The sequence below is a fragment of the Aethalodelphis obliquidens genome, unplaced genomic scaffold (assembly GCF_003676395.1).
Source record: "Aethalodelphis obliquidens isolate GAN/ISIS:26980383/991018 unplaced genomic scaffold, ASM367639v1 scaffold11, whole genome shotgun sequence".
Classification (NCBI taxonomy): Eukaryota; Metazoa; Chordata; class Mammalia; order Artiodactyla; family Delphinidae; genus Aethalodelphis; species Aethalodelphis obliquidens.
In genome coordinates this window covers 39,866,888-39,886,192 of record NW_020837955.1, presented here as the reverse complement: position 1 = coordinate 39,886,192, position 19,305 = coordinate 39,866,888, and the positions used below count along the sequence as shown (strand labels likewise).

At 41.8% G+C, this 19,305-nt stretch overlaps 1 long non-coding RNA gene across 1 annotated transcript; it reads left to right on the top strand.

Moving 5' to 3' along the window:
- Positions 1-712: 712 nt before the first annotated feature.
- On the top strand, positions 713-12,445 carry LOC113623678 (uncharacterized). Its single transcript, XR_003434008.1, has 3 exons — positions 713-799; positions 11,199-11,202; positions 12,406-12,445. It is a non-coding gene; the product is annotated as an uncharacterized LOC113623678 (long non-coding RNA).
- Positions 12,446-19,305: the final 6,860 nt, after the last annotated feature.

Sequence of the window (19,305 nt, the reverse complement as noted above, 5' to 3'; positions counted from 1 at the left end):
GAGTCTCAGATGTGCTTTCAGGTCCTCAGATAGCAATGGACCCGTTACTGACTGAATGTTTGTAACTCCACAAACTCACTTTGTGAAGCCTTCACTCCCTGTGGCTGTATTTGGAGATGGAACATCTATAGAAATAATTAAGGCTAAGTGAGGTCACACGAGGGTGGGGCCCTGATCCGGCAGGACTAGTGTCCTTATAAGAAGAGATGGCAGAGGGCTGGCACTCTGTGTCTCCGAGGGCACAAGGAAGAGGTCGTGTGAGCACACAACAAGAGAGCGGCCGCCTGCAAGCCAAGGGAAGAGACCTTGAAGTGAAACATACCTTGCCGGCACCTTGATCTTGGACTTCTCAGCCTCCAGAAATGTGACAGATTTACGTTAGAAAAGCCCCTCGGTATGTGGTATCTCATATGGCAGCCCGAGTAGACTAAGACAGGACCCTTGCTGTCCTCTGCATCCACGCTGTTCCTTGCCTGTTCTACCGGCATCTGCTATCCAAGTCCATAGCAGGCGAGCTCTCTGAGCTTGAGCTGCGGGTTTGCCTCTTGGTGGGTGTCAAGCCAATGGGCACAACCGAGCCAAAGACTGGGAGAAGGAAGGATTTATTATTACTTGCGGCAAGTAAGGAGAACACTGGGGATCCTTCCTAAAGCAGAGTCTCCCAGAACAGCAAAATTGGGGAAGTTTTGAGCTAAAAGTATGTGCATGAGGGGGCTTGCGCAGAGGAGAATTCAGCCTAGAATTAGGGCAAAGGTCCACAGGGTCCAAGCTTTAGTTGACTGAAGTCAGGAGGGTCAACGTCATCATTCTGTCCTGGGGGCCTTTGTTCCCGCAGAACTCAAAGATATATTGTCAGGTATATCCCTTGAGGAGGCCCAAGGACTCTGTTATCACTGCAATCTTACTTGACTGACTTTTCTCCTGTTCAAGGGCAAGCCTTGCGGCCAGGCTGAGATCACAAAATGGCTTAGGCCAAAATGAGTTCTTTTATGTCAAGAAAGCCATTCCTGCTTCTCTTTCTCCGGGGACCCCCAACCTATCTGCTTACACGGAGACTCCCCTAGACCCCCAGTCCCGGTGCTTGCATCCCTTGTCTACAAGGGCACTTTGCTCTCACTGGCATAACTCCCTTGCTAGTTTGCCAATCAGTACCATTAGCTTCCCTGTCTACCCATGGAGCATACAGGAACTTCCCAACACCTTCCTGCATGCCCCATGGAAAGGTCTGGAAACACGCTGGAGAAACAAAGCCCTTCTTCTGTCCAAACTAGAGGAAGTGGATTTCTCCTCTATGTCGTATTCTAGATTTCCTCTGCCTCTGACATATAGATAGATAATCTCCAAGATCGAGTCTCTTAGGTGGAGCCCTTGCCATGCTAATGAAACCCAAGGAATTCTGAAAATTACCTTCTCCTCCCCCACAGAGCTTGGCTTTCAAGACTGTTGTCTCATGAAATATATTGAGAGAGTGGGTTTCAGGGCTCAAGTTGCTCCAGGGTCTCTTTTTGTTTTCTGAGATGTCGCCATTCCTTTCTTTCCTGGGGGAAGAAAAGTCTCAAGGCTAATGAACAGACACATTGACAAATCATTAACATTTCACATGGGCGGGTAGGTGGGTAGGCTTCTGACTGGACTGGCTTCCTTTTAATAGGAGGTGGAGTGGTGGTCTGTGTGTGCATGAGTGTGGGCTAGGGGGCGGAGACAGTTTCTAAGTCAGATAAGAATGGACTGTTATGGTGTTAAAATCACCCTTAAAAATCCCTAAGTGCTATCTGGAAGGCAGACTAACTTCTCTCCATGCTCTGAAACAGATCGATTGAGCAACTAAAGAAACCGGCATGTTTAGGGGATGTGATACACACAAAAAGTTTCTTTTAAAATTACTAGAATCCCACTCAGCACAGTGAGGCAAGACCAGAGATTCCCACCTCCCATCTGGTCCCCCAGCAGGGCAGAGGCCTGGGGCATCACCCCTTGCTGTTTAAATTGTTCCCCTCCCTCCTCTGAGCTGGTCTCTGAATTAAGAAAAGCCCACGAGTGTGGTGTGACCCCCGGAATAATCTCCATTTTACATGAGGAAGTGGAGTAAGCGGGGGAGGACGGTGTAAGTGGCCCAGGTAATTTCATGTGGGTGGGTTGGGCTGAGTCCTGAACCATGCCAACTTCCCTCCAGAATGTTCGAGCTCTTCATGCTGACACCATGCTGCACGTGTGCACATGTGTCTAAGAATGAAAGGTGCAGACGTACTTTGGCATTTCACTAACATTTTAAGTAACATTACTGACAATGAAGAGACCAGGAGGAATAGATTATCCTTGACGATTTTAGGGTCCCTGGCTGGGCCAGAAAATTAAACTGACAAAGACAGATTAATAGGAGAAAGCAAATTTATTTCAGTTTTCCATGCCATGGGAGCCTTCATTAGGAAATGAACAATTGGGAGTACCTTCAAGATGACAGAGGGGTAAGACATGGAGATCACCTTCCTCCCCATAGATACATCAGAAATACATCTACATGTGGAACAACTCCTACAGAACTCCTACTGAACACTGGCAGAAGACCTCAGAGGTCCCATAAGGCAAGAAACTCCACATGTACCTGGGTAGGGCAAAAGAAAAAAGAAAACACAGAGACAAAAGAATAGGGACGGGACCTGCACCAGTGGGAGGGAGCTGTGAAGGAGGAAAAGTTTCCACACACTAGGAAGCCCCTTTGTGGGCGGAGACGGGGTGGGACGGGGGGAAACTTTGGAGCCATGGAGGAGAGCGCAGCCACAGGGGTGCAGAGGGCAAAGTGGAGAGATTCCCGCACAGAGGATCAGTGCCAACCAGCACTCACCAGCCCCAGAGGCTTGTCTGCTCACCCGCCAGGGCGGGCGGTGGCTGGGAGCTGAGGCTCGGGCTTCAGAGGTCGGACCCCAGGGAGAGGACTGGGGTTGGCTGCGTGAACACAGCCTGAAGGGACTAGTGTGCCACGGCTAGCCGGGAGGGAGTCTGAGCAAAAGTCTGGACCCGCCTAAGAGGCAAGAGACCATTGTTTCGGGGTGTGCGAGGAGAGGGGATTCAGAGCACCGCCTAAATGAACTCCGGAGACAGGTGCGAGCCGCGGCTATCAGCGCGGACCCCAGAGACGGGCATGAGACGCTAAGGCTGCTGCTGCCGACACCAAGAAGCCTGTGTGCGAGCACAGGTCACCGTCCACACCCCCCCTCTGGGGAGACTGTGCAGCCCGCCACTGCCAGGGTCCCGTGATCCAGGGACAACTTCCCCGGGAGAACGCACGGTGCGCCTCAGGCTGGTGCAACGTCACGCCGGCCTCTGCCGCCACAGGCCCGCCCCGCACTCCGTGCCCCTCCCTCCCCCCGGCCTGAGTGAGCCAGAGCCCCCGAATCAGCAGCTCCTTTAACCCCGTCCTGTCCCAGTGAAGAACAGACGCCCTCAGGCAACCTACGTGCAGAGGCGGGTCCAAACCCAAAGCTGAACCCCAGAAGCTGTGCGAACAAAGAAGAGAAAGGGAAATCTCTCCCAGCAGCCTCAGGAGCAGCGGATTAAACCTCCACAATCAACTTGATGCACCTGCATCTGTGGAATACCTGAATAGATAACAAATCATCCCAAAACTGAGGCGGTGGACTTTGGGAGCAACTGTAGACTTGGGGTTTAGTTTCTGCATCTAATTTATTTCTGTTTTATGTTTATCTTCGTTTAGTGTTTAGAGTTTATTATCACTGGTAGAGTTGTTTATGGATTTGGTTGCTCTCTTCCTTTTTTTATATATATAGATATATATATTTTTTTCCTTTTTCTCTTTTTGTGAATGTGTATGTGTATCCTTTGTGTGATTTTGTCTGTATAGCTTTGCTTTTACCATTTGTCCTATGGTTCTGTCTGTCTGGATTTTTTTTTTTTTAGTATAGTTTTTAGCACTTAATATCGTTGGTGGATTTGTTTTTTGGCTTGCTTCCTTCTTTCATTGTTTTTCAAAATTTTTAATATTTTTTAATTTTGTATTTTAATAACATTATTTTATTTTTTTCTTTCTTTCTTTCATTTTTCTCCCTTTTCTTCTAAGCCGGGTGGCTGACAGGGTCTTGGTGCTCCGGCCAGGTGTCAGGCCTGTGCCTCTGAGGTGGGAGAGCCAAGTTCAGGATATTGGTCCACCAGAAACCTCCCAACTCCACGTAATATCAAAGCTCTCCCAGAGATCTCCACCTCAATGTTAAGACCCAGCTCCACTCAACAATCAGCAAGCTACAGTGCTGCACACCCTATGCCAAACAACTAGCAAGACAGGAACACAACCATACCCATTAGCAGAGAGGCTGCCTAAAATCATAATAAGATCGCAGACACGCCAAAACACACCACCATATGCGTTCCTGCCCACCAGACAGACAAGATCCAACCTCATCCACCAGAACACAGGCAACAGTCCCCTCCATGAGGAAGCCTACACAACCCACTAAACCAAACCTAGCCACTGGGGGCAGACACCAAAAACAATGGGAACTACGAACCTACAGCCAGTGAAAAGGAGACCCCAAACACAGTAAGTTAAGACAAATGAAGAGACAGAGAAACACACAGCAGATGAAAGAGCAAGGTAAAAACCCACCAGACCAAACAAATGATGAGGAAATAGGCAGTCTACCTGAAAAAGAATTCAGAGTAATGATAGTAAAGATGATCCAAAATCTTGGAAATAGAATGGAGAAAATACAAGAAACATTTAACAAGGAACCAAAAGAACTAAAGAGCAAACAAACAATGATGAACAACACAGTAAATGAAATGAAAACTTCTCTAGAAGGAATCAATAGCAGAATAACTGAGAGAGAGGAATGGATAAGTGGCCTGGAAGATAAAATAGTGGAAATAACTACCACAGAGCAGAATAAAGAAAAAAGAATGAAAAGAATTGAGGACAGTTTCAAAGACCTCTGGGACAACATTAAATGCACCAACATTCAAATTATAGGTGTCCCAGAAGAAGAAGAGAAAAAGAAAGGGACTGAGAAAATATTTGAAGAGATTATAGTTGAAAACTTCCCTAATACGGGAAAGGAAATAGTTAATCAAGTCCAGGAAGGACAGAGAGTCCCATACAGGATAAATCCAAGGAAAACAGGCCAAGACACATATTAATCAAACTAACAAATATTAAATGCAAAGAAAAATATTAAAAGCAGCAAGGGAAAAACAACAAATAACATACAAGGGAATCCCCATAAGGTTAACAGCTGATCTTTCAGCAGAAACTCTGCAAGTCAGAAGGGAGTGGCAGGACATATTTAAAGTGATGAAAGGGAAAAACCTACAACCAAGATTACTCTACCCAGGAAAGATCTCATTCAGATTCAATGGAGAAATTAAAATCTTTACAGACAAGCAAAAGCTAAGAGAATTCAGCACCACCAAACCAGCTTTACAACAAAGGCTAAAGGAACTTCTCTAGGCAGGAAACACAAGAGAAGGAAAAGACGTACAATAACAAACTCAAAACAATTAAGAAAATGGTAATAGGAACATACATATCGATAACTACCTTAAATGTAAATGGATTAAATGCTCCAACCAAAAGACGTAGACCAGCCGAATGGATACAAAAAAAAAGATGCGTATATATGCTGTCTACAAGAGACCCACTTCAGGCCTAGGGACACAAACAGACTGAAAGTGAGGGGATGGGAAAGGATATTCCATGCAAATTGGAAATCAAAAGAAAGCTGGAGTAGCAATTCTCATATCAGACAAAATAGTCTTTAAAATAAAGACTATTACAAGAGACAAAGAAGGACACTACATAATGATCAAGGCAGCAATCCAAGAAGAAGATATAACAGTTGTAAATATTTATGCACCCAACATAGGAGCACCTCAATACATAAGGCAAATACTAACAGCCATAAAAGGAGAAATCGACAGTAACACAATCATGGTAGGGGACTTTAACACTCCACTCTCACCAATGGACAGATCATCCAAAATGAAAATAAATAAGGAAACACAAGCTTTAAATGATACATTAAACAAGATGGACTGAATTGATATTTATAGGACATTCCATCCAAAAACAACAGAATACACTTTCTTCTCAAGTGCTCATGGAACATTCTCCAGGATAGATTATATCTTGGGTCACAAAACAAGCCTTGGTAAATTTAAGAAATTTGAAATCATATCAAATGTCTTTTCCAACCACAATGCTCTGAAACTATATATCAATTACAGGAAGAAATCTGTAAAATATACAAACACATGGAGGGAAACAGTACACTACTAAATAACCAGGAGATCACTGAAGAAATCAAAGAGGAAATAAAAAATACCTAGAAACAAATGACAATGAAAACACGATGTTCCGAAACCTATGGGATGCAGCAAAAGCAGTTCTAAGGGAGAAGTTTATAATCCCTCTTACAAGATGTATAAGAAGTTGTATAATCCTACCTCAAGAAACAAGAAACATCTCAAATAAACAACCTAAACTTACACCTAAAGCAATTAGCGAAAGAAGAACAAAAGAACCCCAAAGTTAGCAGAAGGAAAGAAATCATAAAGATCAGAACAGAAATAAATGAAAGAAACAAAACAATAGCAAAGATCAATAAAACTGAAATCTGGTTCTTTGAGAAGGTAAACAAAATTGATAAACCATTAGCCATCAAGGATAAAAGGGAGAAGACTCCAATAAATAGAATTAGAAATGAAAAAAGGAGAAGTAACGGGCTTCCCTGGTGGCGCAGTGGTTGAGAGTCCACCTGCTGATGCAGGGAGCACGGGTTCGTGCCCCGGTCCGGGAAGATCCCACATGCCGCAGAGCGGCTGGGCCCGTGAGCCATGGCCGCTGAGCCTGCGGGTCTGGAGCCTGTGCTCCACAACTGGAGAGACCACAGCAGTGAGAGGCCCGCGTACTGCAAAAAAAAAAAAAAAAAGAATCACCTGCCAATGCAGGCAGGGGACATGGGTTCGAGCCCTGGTCCAGGAAGATCCCACATGCCGTGGAGCAGCTAAGCCCGTGCACCACAACTACCGAGCCTGCGCTCTAGAGCCCACATGCCACAACTATTGAGCGCATTTGCCACAACTACTGAAGCCTGTGTGCCTAGAGTCCGTGCTCCACAAGAGACACCACCGCAATGAGAAGTCTGTGCACTGCAATGAAGAGTAGCCCCCGTTCACCGCAACTAGAGAAAGCCTGTGCACAACAACAAAGACCTGATGCAGCCAAAAGTAATAAATTAATAAAATAAATAATTTTTTTTAAAAAAGAAAGAAAAACGAAGTAACAACTGACACTACAGAAATAAAAAGGATCATGAGAGATTACTGCAAGCAACTATATGCCAATAAAATGGACAACCTGGAAGAAATGGACAAATTCTTAGAAAAGCACAAAGTTCTCAGACTGAACTGGGAAGAAATACGAAGTATAAACAGAGCAATCACAAGCACTGAAATTGAGACTGTGATTAAAAATCTTCCAACAAACAAAAGTCCACAACCAGATGACCTCACAGGTGAATTCTATCAAACATTTAGAGAAGAGCTTTCCTTCTCAAACTCTTCCAAAATACAGCAGAGGGAGGAACACTCCCAAACTCATTCTATGAGGCCACCATCACCTTGATACCAAAACCAGACAAGTATGTCACAAAGAAAGAAAACTACAGGCCAGTATCACTGATGAACATAGATGCAAAAATCCTCTACAAAATACTAGCAAACAGAATCCAACAGTACATTAAAAGGATCATACACCATGATCAACTGGGGTTTAACCCAGGAATGCAAGGATTCTTCAATATATGCAAATCAAACAATGTGATACACCGTATCAACAAATTGAAGGAGAAAAACCATTTGATCATCTCAATAGATACAGACAAAGCTTTTGACAAAATTCAATGCCCATTTATGATAAAAACCCTCCAGAGGATAGGCATAGAGGGAACTTACCTCCACATAATAAAGGCCATATATGACAAACCCCCAGCCAACATCATTCTCAATGGTGAAAAACTGAAACCATTTCCTCTAAGATCAGGAAGAAGACACGGTTGTCCACTCCCACCACTATTATTCAACATAGTTATGGAAGTTTTAGCCACAGCAATCAGAGAGAAAAAAGAAATAAATGGAATCCAAATAGGAACAGAAGAAGTAAAGCTGTCACTGTTTGCAGATGACATGATACTATACATAGAGAATCCTAAAGACTCTTCCAGAAAACTACTAGAGCTAATCAATGAATTTGGTAAAGTAGCAGGATACAAAATTAATGCACAGATATCTCTTGCATTCCTATATGGAAATGATGAAAAATCTGAAAGAGAAATTAAGGAAACACTCCCATTTACCACAGCAACAAAAAGAATAAAATTCCTCAGAATAAACCTATCTGAGGAGACAAAAGGCCTGTATGCAGAAAACTATAAGACGCTGATGAAAGAAATTAGAGATGATGCAAACAGATGGAGAGATATACCATGTTCTTGGGTTGGAAGAATCAATATTGTGAAAATGACTATACTACCCAAAGCAATCTACAGATTCAGTGCAATCCCTATCAAACTACCAATGGCATTTTTCACAGAACTAGAACAAAAAAATTCACAATTTATATGGAAACACAAAAGATCCCAAATAGCCAAAGCAATCTTGAGAAGGAAAAATGGAGCTGGAGGAATCAGGCTCCCAGACTTCAGACTGTACTACAAAGCTACAGTAATCAAGACAGTATGGTACTGGCACAAAAACAGAAATATAGATCAATGGAACAGGATAGAAAGCCCAGAGATAAACCCACGCATATATGGTCACCTTACTTTTGATAAAGGAGACAAAAATATACAATGGAGAAAAGACAGCCTCTTAAATAACTGGTGCTGGGAAAACTGGACAGCTACATGTAAAAGAATGAAATTAGAACACTCCCTAACAGCATACACAAAAATAAACTCAAAATGGATTAAAGACCTAAATGTAAGGCCAGACTATTTACAATAGCCAGGACATGGAAGCAACCTAAGTGTCCATCGACAGATGAATGGATAAAGAAGATGTGGCACATATATACAGTGGAATATTACTCGCCATAAGAAGAAACGAAAATGAGTTATTTGTAGTGAGGTGGTTGGACCTAGAGTCTCTGATACAGAGTGAAGTAAGTCAGAAAGAGAAAAACAAGTACCGTATGCTAATGCATATATATGGAATGTAAAAAAGCAAACAAACAAAATGGTTCTGAAGAACCAAGGGGCTGAAGAAGAAAAAAGACACAGACGTAGAGAATGGACTTGAGGACACAGGGAGGGGGAAGGGTAAGCTGGAATGAAGTGTGAGAGTGGCATGTACATATATACACTACCAAATGTAAAATAGATAGCTAGTGGGAAGCAGCTGCATAGCACAGGGAGATCAGCTCGGTGCTTTGTGACCACCTGGAGGGGTGGGATAGGGAGGGTGAGAGGGAGACGCAAGAGGGAGGAGATGTGGGGGTATATGTATGTGTATAGCTGATTCACTTTATTATAAAGCAGAAACTAACACACCATTGTAAAGCAATTACACTCCAATAAAGATGTTTAAAAAAAAAAAGGGGAACAGTTAATGAAATAGTTAACCCTGAGCCTTTTATTAGTTTTGATGAAGAGTGAAAGTCATGGGAAAATGTAGTAGGACAGAGGGTCTGAGCTAAGGGTGGGAAGCTTTGGGGAACTTAGTGAGGCCTGTTCATTCGGATTCCCCTTGGTGTCCATCTCTGAGATAAGGATGCTCCTTTCCTCTGGGTACAGAGAGGGCATCTCTCCCATGAGGTTCTTATGACTGCTTCAGGGAGGAAGCACCTGCACCAGCCATTTCTCAAATTCTTTCCACTTAAAATATTCAGTTTGCCATATTTTGGGATAGCACATTCTGAACTCCAGCAGACTTTAATTATGGTATAAGATTCCTCACAGCTTCAGGGAAATAAAATTAGAAAATATTTGCCTTGGAAATTTGCATCCTTAGCAGTGAGATGTTAGGTGTGGCAGAGTAAGGAAGAATTAAGTAGTTTTCTCATGACCTGGGAAAAAATGTGATGTTTCAGACAGACTGAAAGCACCCCAGGGGCGGGGGTATGTCTTGCTTCTCCTCCCCAGTACCTGGCTGAGAGCTGGGCACCCATGGGTGTCAGGATGTTCTCATTTCAAAGTTATCAGCCATCTGGGCTTACTTTTTTCCATTACATCTGGACCTCACCAGCTGTTCCTCACTTTTCTTCCTTCTGTGTCTTCCTCCATCTGGGAAAGTGAACACTGCACGAAGTCTCTCTTCAAAGTCGAAGGTAATAGGACAGACAGACCCTTTTCAAGTTCTAAACAGAAATTGCCAAGTTTAAATCACATTCTGAGAAGTGAGAGAGACTTCCTCTATATACACGTAGAAAAGTGACATTCACATGCCCTGGCTTGATTCTTCAAAGCCGACGTTTTGGCATTGACGGTGCTCAGAGCCGTGAGTGACGTGCACGATGGGTAAGGAAGTGAGGAGGTACCATCAGCACAGTCTTGACCAGAAGTGGAAACAAACTTCTGGATTCTGAAACCTCCAGCTTACATCAGTGAAGGAACTTAATTCTCAATAAAAAGTAACAGCAACCTTTCATCAAATATAGGTCACAACTGCACTGTTACAAAGATGTGAGATTCAAGGTTTATAACTTTCCCTTCTTTCTGTAGAAATATATATTTTCCTAAATCCATATATTATTAATAACCCATAAAATGTTAACTTCACCGAAAAATGCATTATTAACAACATAATCTGTGCAATACACACATTGGTTTTCTCCAGACACTTTATTTAGAAAACCCAAGCTCCCTTTTTCCTGATGTTGGTGAAAGAGACCATTCTACAGTTGTTGATTTGTAATGATTCATGAACTTTGTAGTCAAGGAGTCAAGACAGAATCAATAATTCTGTCAAAAAAGCAAGATTTCAAACCAAAGATTGCTCCCCAAAGTTGAGACAGCAGAGGACACTGTAGGAGTAGTATGTCTTTAGAAATGTACTACATGGTTTCTGGTTTTGTTTTTGTTTTCTGTGGGCACTTTTAAAAATAGGATCTAAGGTCCTGGAACCACTGTAAGGCCCACCACGGGGATGCTATTGTGGTCTCCCATGTATGCGCTCAAAGACATCGTGAAAAGATCAGTAGTAACAGTCGACCCGTTGCCTTGAGCGTGTGGACCATTTTCCACTTTAAAACAATGAGCTGGCTTTGCTCTTTGCTGACAGCGCCGCGTGTTATCAACTCTATGAATTTTCAGAAATGGTTGCTGTTAGAAGATGCACAACGTAATCCAAATCTCTGAAGGGAAAGAAGGAAGCTGTTGCCTTCCAGATTCACTTGCTCCTCTTGTGGGGCTCCCAGGATCTGGAAAAATCTCATTCCCACTGCCTCTGAGCACGTCGCCCTGGGAAGGGCAGCTCCCACATATGGTTTGAATTCAATTAGCCAGATCCTCTGAGAGGCACTAGGGTATCGCTGAGGACATGACTTCTTGAATTCTCATTTGCAGCCTCGCAAATAATGTTCAAAAGTCATTAGACCAGAGAGAGTTTTCATTACCCTTCATTCGAGTCAACAGCCATCACTCATGGATCGAGTGCCTCCTTGGGGTACCATGGGGGTAAGCCAGAGGGGATGCAGGGCGGAAAACCAAAGTGGCTGGAAGAAAACATATAGATACATAATGTATAAGCATGTGGAAGGCAAAACCTCTCAGATGAAGGCAAAGGAAGAAGCATTTCTATAAATGTTGAGCTGTAGTAAAAAAAAAAAAAAAAAAAAAAAGACAGATTTGATGGTACAAAATGAGAAACTGTTGAATGTCAAAAGACACTGTAAGCAAAATATAAACGGTGAATAGCAAAGTGGGACAAATGTTTGAGCTACATGACAAAGGGTAATAGCCTTTACGAAGGCTTCATGCAGGTCAATGAAGGAAAAAACACTCTAATAGGAATATGATGAAAGGACACCGACGGGCCCTTTACAGAAGAAAGGGAAACGGTCACGAAACTCGCACAAATGCTAAACATCGAGTATTCGAAGAAATGCCATTAAAACTGTTAGCTGAAAACCGGGTTTACCTCTTGTTGGGTGTCGAGCTAAAAGACACAACCACAATTAGGAGAAGGAAGGATTTCTTATTTGCAGCCAGTAAGGAGAACACCGGGGGTCTTTCCCAAAGCAGTGTCTCCCCCAAACAGCAAACTGGGGAACTTTTAAGCTAAGGGTACGTGCATGTTCGTGAAGGGGCTTGAGCAGGGGAGAACTCAGCCTAGAATTGGGGCGGAGGTCAACAGAGTCCAGTCTTTGGTTGAGTGAAGTCTGGAGGGTCAGCACCATAGTTCCGTCCTCCCCCTGAGTGGGGGCCTGAGTTCCTGCAGAACTCAGAGACTGGGTCAGATGTCACGTACGTCCCTTGAGGAGGAGCTAGGACTGTTTTATCTCTGACCTCTTGTTTCTTGACTACTTTTCCTTTGTTCCTGCTTTCCCTGACTTCCCTTGAGATCGTTGATTACCGCGAGCTGTTCAAGGGCAAGCACTGTGGCCAGACTTAGCTCACAAAGCGGCTTAGGCCAAAAACAGCTTCTCGTATGTCAAGAAATCCATGCCTGCTTCTCTTTCTCGGGGGACCCCTACCCTATCTGCTTATAAAACGATGAAACAGCTAAACCTGTCAACATTTCCTTTTTTTTTTTCAAGATTGAACAAAAACTGTAGTGAACTCACAGGGAACAATGTGACTCCAAGGTGTGGGTTGCCACCTCCCTGCTCCTGCCCAGATCGAAGACATCTGTCGCCTGCCCAGCCCCTGGCCCACCTGCCCTCACATGAGGAGCAGCTAAACTACAAGGCCCGGAGTGCGGGCCAAAGACTCCCGGAGCGGCAGTGGAGGGAATCAAAACTCAGAGCTTTGCAACGGAGCTGCCAGGCTGCCGAGAGGCAGGCGGGGGGAGACGGCTGCAGAAGGTCACACTCAGATGGCAACTCCGGGCCCTCCGGGTCGGAAATGCCAGGCTGCACTCCCTGCAGTTGGAGCCCCTGAGGGTCCCCCCTCCCCCAGAGCACCAGCGGAGACCCTGCTTCCGTCTTGGGCTGCTTTAAGCAGCTTCTGTTTCTGGCAATTGATGAAGCGATTCTTCTGCATTTCGAGTGGTGAAGTTAATTAGCAGAAACCTGTCCGGGGCATTTGCCAATTTGTGTTAGCAACCTTTCTCAGTAAGGGAATTTACCAAAGATGTGACTATAGATTTCTTCCAGGGACACTTAATGAAATATTTTTAATCGTGAAAAATTGGAGACAACTTGAAAGTTCCACAGGAAAGAAATTGCTTACATTCATAAGATGATCTATAAAGGTCATGGCAACATATTGATGGTAGATGGGATGTTATGCAGCCTGCCGCTAAAAACACTAAATCATGTGAATTCCAAATTGGCAGAAAATGGAGTTTTTATGCAAAGAAAAAAAAACCTCTGAAAGTATATTACCCAAAATCTATTAATGTTTTATTTTGAAATAATATCACATTTATAGGTAAATTGCAAGAATAGTATAAAGAATTCTCACATCACGTCACCCAGGCTCACCAGCTGTTCCCATTTTGCCAATGGTTGCTTTATTGTGCTCTTTCTCTCTCTCTCTCTCTCTCTCTCTCACACACACACACACACACACACATTATAACTCTCTATAAAATAATATATCTTTATATTGTATAAAATTTCATGTGTGTATAATAGGTACATTGTATAATTTGTATATAATTTTAAATGAATGTATGTTTCAGATGTACACAATTTATATTTTATATGAATGACGTGTGTATAATGTATGTTATTATATACATACTATTACACGTTATTTAAAACTGTATACTTTTTTCTGAACTGTTTGATAGGAGGTTAAAGAAATCATACCCTTCTCCCCCTAGTGACCTTCATATGTTGTTCTTATTTTTTATGATTATTTTTTACTTTTTAAAATATTTATTTAATTAATTTGGTTGCGTGAGGTCTTAGTTGCGGCTTGCAGGCTACTTGGTTGTGGCTCGCTGGATCCTTAGTTGTGCCTCGTGGGCTCCTTAGTTGTGGCTTGCCAGCTCCTTAGTTGTGGCATGCGAACTCTTTTTTAAAAAATTTTTTTAACATCTTTATTGGAGTCTAATTGCTTTACAATGGTGTGTTAGTTTCTGTTTTATAAAAAAGTGAACCAGCTATACATATACATATATCCCCATATCTCCTCCCTCTTGCATCTCCCTCCCACCCTCCCTATCCCACCCCTCTAGATGGTCACAAAGCACAGAGCTGACCTCCCTGTGCTATGTGACTGCTTCCCACTAGCTGTCTATTTACATTTGGTAGTGTATATATATCAATGCTACTCTCTCACTTCATCCCAGCTTACCCTCCCCCCTTCCCCTCTCCTCAAGTCCATATTCTACATCTGTGTCTTTATTCCTGTCCTTCCCCTAGGTTCTTCAGAACCTTTTTTTTTTTTTTAGATTCCATATATATGTGTTAGCATACACTATTTATTTTTCTTTTTCTGACTTACTTCACTCTGTATGACAGACTCTAGGTCCATCCACCTCACTACAAATAACTCAATTTCGTTTCTTTTTATGGCTGAGTAATATTCCATTGTATATATGTGCCACGTCTTCTTTACCCATTCATCTGTCGATGGACACTTAAATTGCTCCCATGTCCTGGCTATTGTAAGTAGAGCTGCAAAGAACATTGTGGTAAATGACTCTTTTCGAATTATGGTTTTCTCCAGGTATAGGCCCAGTAGTGGGATTGCTGGGTCGTATGGTAGTTCTATTTGTAGTTTTTTAAGAAACCTCCATACTGTTCTCCATAGTGTCTGTATCAATTTACATTGCCACCAACAGTGCAAGAGGGTCCCCTTTTCTCCACACCCTCTCCAGCACTTACTGTTTGTAGATTTTTTGATGATGGCCATTCTGACCAGTGTGAGGTGATACCTCATTGTAGTTTTGATTTGCATTTCTCTAATGATTAGTGATGTTGAGCATTCTTTCATGTGTTTGTTGGCAATCTGTATGTCTTCTTTGGAGAAATGTCTATTTAGGTCTTCTGCCCATTTTTGGATTGGGTGTTTGTTTTTTTGATATTGAGCTGCATGAGCTGCTTGTATATTTTGGAGATTAATCCTTTGTCAGTTGCTTCATTTGCAAATATTTTCTCCCATTCTGAGGGCTGTCTTTTCATCTTGTTTATGGTTTCCTTTGCTGTGCAAAAGCTTTGAAGTTTCATTAGGTCCCATTTGTTTATTTTTGTTTTTATTTCCATTTCTCTAGGAGGTGGGTCGAAAAGGATCTTGATGTGATTTATGTCATGGAGTGTTCTGCCTATGTTGTCCTCTAAGAGTTTGATAGTGTCTGGCCTTATCCTTAGGTCTTTAATCCATTTTGAGTTTATTTTGGTGTATGGTGTTAGGGAGTGATCTAATCTCATACTTTTACATGTACCTGTCCAACTTCCCCATCACCACTTATTGAAGAGGCTGTCCTTTCTCCACTGTATATTCCTGCCTCCTCTATCAAAGATAAGGTGACCATATGTGCGTCGGTTTATCTCTGGGCTTTCTATCCTGTTCCATTGATCTATATTTCTGTTTTTGTGCCAGGACCATACCGTCTTGATTACTGTAGCTTTGTAGTACAGTCTGAAGTCAGGGAGCCTGATTCCTCCAGCTCCATTTTTCCTTCTCAAGATTGCTTTGGCTATTTGGGATCTTTTGTGTTTCCATATAAATTGTGAATTTTTTTGTTCTAGTTCTGTGAAAAATGCCATTGGTAGTTTGATAGGGATTGCATTGAATCATTAGATTGCTTTGGGTAGTATAGTCATTTTCACAATATTGATTCTTGCAATCTAAGAACATGGTATATCTCTCCATCTGTTCGTATCATCTTTCATTTCTTTCATCAGTGTCTTATAGTTCTCTGCATACAGGTCTTTTGTCTCCTCAGATAGGTTTATTCCTAGGTATTTTATTTTTTCTGTTGCAATGGTAAATGGGAGTGTTTCCTTAATTTCTCTTTCAGATTTTTCATCATTTCCGTATAGGAATGCAAGAGATTTCTGTGCATTAATTTTGTATCCTGCTACTTTACCAAATTCGTTGATTAGCTCTAGTAGTTTTCTGGAAGAGTCTTTAGGATTCTCTATGTATAGTATCATGTCATCTGCAAACAGTGACAGCTTTACTTCTTCCTTTCCGTTTTGGAATCCTCTTATCTCTTTTTCTTCTCTGATTGCTGTGGCTAAAACTTCCAAACTATGTTGAATAATAGTGGTGAGAGTGGGCAACCTTGTCTTCTTCATGATCTTAGTGGAAATGGTTTCAGTTTTTCACCATTGAGAATGATGTTGGCTGTGGGTTTGTCATATAACACCTTTATTATGTTGAGGTAAGTTCCCTCTATGAGTACTTTCTGGAGGGTTTTATCATAAATCAGTGTTGAATTTTGTTGAAAGCTTTGTCTGCATCTTTTGAAATGGTCAAATGGTTTTTCTCCTTCAGTTTGTTAATATGGTGTATCACATTGATTGATTTAAGTATATTGAAGAATCCTTGCATTCCTGGGATAAACCCCAGTTGATCATGGTTTATGATCCTTTTAATGTGCTGTTGGATTCTGTTTGCCAGTATTTTGTTGAGGATTTTTGCATCTGTGTTCATCAGTGATATTAGCCTGTAGTTTTCTTTCTTGTGACATCTTTGTCTGGTTTTGGTATCAGGTTGTTGGTGGCCTCATAGAATGAGTTTGGGAGTGTTCCTTCCTCTGCTCTATTTTGGAAGAGTTTGAGAAGGATAGGTGTTAGCTCTTGTCTAAATGTTTGAATTCACCTGTGAAGCCATCTGGTCCTGGGCTTATGTTTGTTGGAAGATTTTTTTTTTTTTTTGCAGTACACGGGCCTCTCTGTGTTGTGGCCTCTCCCGTTGCAGAGCACAGGCTCCGGACGCGCAGGCTCAGGGGCCATGGCCCATGGGCCCAGCCACTCCGGGTCATGTGGATCTTCCCAGACCGGGGCACGAACCCGTGTCCCCTGCATCGGCAGGCAGACTCTCAACCACTGCGCCACCAGGGAAGCCGGTTGGAAGATTTTTAATCACAGTCTCAATTTCAGTGCTTGTGATTCGTCTGTTTATACTTTCTGTTTCTTCCTGGTTCAGTCTGGGAAGGTTGTGCGTTTCTAAGAATTTGTCCATTTCTCCCAGGTTGTCCATTTTATTGGCATAGAGTTGCTTGTAGTAATCTCTCATGATCCTTTGTACTTCTGCAGTATCAGTTGTTACTTCTCCCTTTTCACTTCTAATTCTGTTGATTTGAATCTTCTCTCTTTTTTTCTTGATGAGTCTGGCTAATGGTTTATCAATTTTGTTTATCTTCTCAAGAATCCAGCTTTTAGTTTTATCGATCTTTGCTATTGTTTCCTTCATTTCTTTTTCATTTATTTCTTATTGATCTTTATGGTTTCTTTCCTTCTGCTAACTTTGGGGTTTTTTTGTTCTTCTTTCTCTAATTGCTTTAGGTGTAAGGTTAGTTTGTTTATTTGAGATGTTTCTTGTTTCTTGAGGTAGGACTCTATTGCTATAAACTTCCCTCTTAGCACTGCTTTTGTTGCATCCCATAGGTTTTGGGTCGTCGTGTTTTCATTGTCATTTGTTTCTAGGTAGTTTTTGATTTTCTCTTTGATTTCTTCAGTGTTCTCTTGGTTATATGGTAGTGTATTGTTTAGCCTCCAAGTATTTGTAGTTTTTACAGGTTTTTTTCCTGTAATTAATATCTAGTCTCATGATGTTGTGGTTGGAAAAGGTACTTGATACGATTTCAGTATTCTTAAATTTACCAAGGCTTGATTTGTGACCCAAGATATGATCTATCCTGCAGAATGTTCCATGAGCACTTGGGAAGAAAGTGTATTCTGTTGTTTTGGATGCAATGTCCTATAAATATCAATTCAGTCCATCTTGTTTAATGTATCATTTAAAGCTTGTGTTTCCTTATTTATTTTCATTTTGGATGATCTGTCCATTGGTGAGAGTGGAGTGTTAAAGTCCCCTACCATGATTGTGTTACTGTCGATTTCCCCTTTTATGGCTGTTAGTATTTGCCTTATGTATTGAGGTGCTCCTATGTTGGGTGCACAAATAGTTACAATTGTTATATCTTCTTCTTGGATCGATCCCTTGATCATTATGTAGTGTCCTTAGTCTCTTGTAATAGTCTTTATTTTAAACACTAGTTTGTCTGATAAGAGAATTGCTACTCCAGCTTTCTTTGGATTTCCATTTGCATGGAATATCTTTTTCCATCCCCTCACTTTCAGGCTGTATGTGTCCCTAGGTCTGAAGGAGGGACAGCATATATATGGTCTTGTTTTGTATCCTTTCAGCCAGTCTACGTCTTTTGGTGGGAGCATTTAAACCATTTACATTTAAGGTAGTTATTGATATGTATATTCCTATTACCATTTTCATAATTGTTTTGGGTGTGTTATTGTAGGTCTTTTCTTTCTCTTGTGTTTCCTGCCCAGAGAAGTTCCTTTAGCCTTTGTTGTAAAGCTAGTTTGGTGGTGCTGAATTCTCTTAGCTTTTGCTTGTCTGTAAAGATTTTAATTTCTCTGTCGAATGTGAATGAGATCCTTGCTGGGTAGAGTATTCTTGGTTGTAGATTTTTCCCTTTCATCACTTTAAATATGTCCTGCCACTCCCTTCTGGCTTGCACAGTTTCTGCTGAAAGATCAGCTGTTAACCTTATGGGGATTCCCTTGTGTGTTATTTGTTGTTTCTCCCTTGCTGCTTTTAATATTTTTTCTTTGTATTTAATTTTTGATACTTTGATTATTGTGTATCTTGGCATGTTTCTCCTTGGATTTATCCTGTATGGGACTTGGCGCTTCCTGGAATTGATTGACTATTTCCTTTCCCATATTAGGGAATTTTTCAACATAATCTCTTCAAATATTTTCTCAGTCCCTTTCTTTTTCTCTTCTTCTTCTGGGACCCCTATAATTCGAATGTTGGTGCATTTAATGTTGTCCTAGAGGTCACTAAGACTGTCCTCAATTGTTTTCATTCTTTTTTCTTTATTCTGCTCTGCAGTAGTTATTCCACTATTTTATCTTCCAGGTCACTTATCCGTTCTTCTGCCTCAGTTATTCTGCTCTTGATTCCTTCTAGAGAATTTTTAATTTCATTTATT